Source organism: Elgaria multicarinata, chromosome 7 (assembly GCF_023053635.1).
Source record: "Elgaria multicarinata webbii isolate HBS135686 ecotype San Diego chromosome 7, rElgMul1.1.pri, whole genome shotgun sequence".
In the NCBI taxonomy this organism is placed as follows: Eukaryota; Metazoa; Chordata; class Lepidosauria; order Squamata; family Anguidae; genus Elgaria; species Elgaria multicarinata.
Window position 1 is genome coordinate 77,593,580 of NC_086177.1, and position 2,349 is coordinate 77,595,928.

The following is a 2,349-nucleotide window of genomic DNA, read 5'->3' on the forward strand; positions in this document are numbered from 1 at the left end:
TGTGCTTTGGTGACTGGCTGATTCCAGAAGGTGGCATTGGTGCCATGGCATCCTGCAGAGCTCCTTCTCATCTCCATGCTATTTAATGCTAGCAGATGGATGGGTTGGGCTTTAGACCTTAGTTTGACACAATGAAGCCTTCAAGCAAACTTACACAGCTGTCAGGTTTGGACACATTGTGCTTGTCCCATTGGACTGAAGCCATGTCTACTGGCACCCCTAGGCACTTCCCCTGCCAGTTCTACTACTCCTTTTATTCAGATTCAAGTGAGGAATGGAAGTGTTGCACAAAAACAGCTTGGCCATAGTGAGTCATGCTCAGAAAAGCTCCAAGTTAGATGAATGCACAGGAACCTGGCAGGGAGGAGGAGGAGGAGCCCGGCAGCATTCATGACAATCAGACCATGTACAGTGATGAAGCTGGCAAAACATCAGTCCTGAAGAAGAAGCCCCAGCACCAGTGCATCAGGAAAGAGAAGTCCCAGCAACACACTTTTACTTCTTCGCTCCTGGTGGTAGCCCTCAAGGGCCACAGCAGGAGCATCAGTTGCCTGGACTTCAGCAGCAACAGGAAGTACTTGGTGTCCTGCTCGGATGACTACACCATGGATTTCTTACAGTAGGAGCTGCATGTGGGCTAGTGTGGAGCTGGACCATGCCACCCTGGTCTGCTGCTACCCAGATTCCAAAGCTTTCATTGTCTGGCTGGCCAACAGCAACCCCATCCAATTCTTTAATATCTCCAAGAAAGAGGATGGCAGCTTCACATACATGGCTGTTCCGGAAGAGTTCCCAAAGCATCACAAAAACCCTGTCATCAATATTGGAGTGGCTGATAAAGGGTAGAACATTGTAACAGCTTCAAGTGACATCACCATCCTGAGCTGGGATATGAAGGTGGAAGTACTGGCCACCAATCAAATTAGCAACACCTTCACCTGTCACCATGAGGAAGGTTTGTTGCCTTGTGCAGCTTCACCCCTGATGCAAAGGTGTGTTTCAGAAAGTGGAGTGATTTCCAGAAAGTGATCAGGGCCTATTGTATGCATGTATGTATGTATGTATTTATTTATTACATTTATATCCCACCTTCTTTCCCCCAAGAAACCCAAGGTGGAGTACATAACCCTCCTCTCCATTTTGTCCTTACAACAACCCTGTGAAGTAGGTTGGGCTGAGAGTTTGTGACTGGCCCAAAGTCACCCAGTGAGCTTCCATGGCCGAGTGGGGACTAGAACCCAGATCTCCCAATTCCTAGCCCAATGCTCTAGTCACTGCACCACATTTGCTCTCTTTTAGCTGAAGGGGCACACGACCGCTGTGTATTCCTTCTCTTTCTCCATCGACTCCAGGCAGATGGCAACACTGTCAAAGGACAGCACATGACACAGATGTGGAATACAAGAAGCAGCAGGATCTATACTTGCTGCTAATGGGGAAGTGTGAGGTGACGGAGCCATGCCACATCTCTCTGACTGCCGATGCCTGAGCTTTGGCTGTCTCCAGCAGCACCAGCATCTTTGTTTACAACACCCAATGGGGCAAGGAGGAAGAGTGTTTTGAGGCTGTCCATGGGGAACCCATAACAAACTTGGCCTTCAATGTGAACGGCCGCTTTCTGGTGTCCTGCAGGGACCAGGCCATCCGTGTCTTCCTCAGCACAACCAGCTGACCAGGCCATGGCGGAGGAAATGAAAGCCTTGCTGAAAAAGACAACTAATGAAGCAACCAAGCAGAGACTGCAGCAGCAGATCACGCAGGCCCCCGAAAGATGGGGAGAGGTTCTTCTGGGCAGACAAGGTCAGGATTTGAATCATGCAGGGAGAGACCTAATAAAAAGGATTTTTGCACACACAAACAAAAAGAAGAGTCCTGCTGGCTTGAACGGAAGATTCACCTTATCCAGCTTCCTATTTTCCAACCAGATTCCAATGGGAAACCCACAAGCAAACTCTGACACTGCAGCTGGCTGAAAATGTAGCTGTTAACTGGGATAAGTTAAAACAAAGACATCTCAACATTCCTTAAACAACTGTTAGTCCATTTTAGGGCACCATGACGCCGGCCACTTATACATCACCAAAAAAGAAGAAATACTGTCAATGGCTACTAGTCCTGATGACTATATGCTACCTCCAGTATCAAAGGCAGTATGCCTAGGTACACCAGTTGGCAGGGAACATGGGTGGGAGGGTCCTGTTGCACCCAATGGCTGGCACCCTTAGGTGCCTCCTAGTAGATAGCTGCCTGCAGGGCAGCAGCCACTATCTTGTCATTATATAACGTGTTTTAAAAGCTGTACTTGACTCAAACCTAATAATGTAACTGCAGGTATATATCAATTTAAAG

The 2,349-nt window shown here is 48.1% G+C and overlaps 1 pseudogene; it reads left to right on the forward strand.

The window, feature by feature from the left end:
* The first annotated feature begins 485 nt into the window (after positions 1–485).
* Positions 486–1,973, forward strand: LOC134401948 (transducin beta-like protein 2; annotated as a pseudogene).
* Positions 1,974–2,349: the final 376 nt, after the last annotated feature.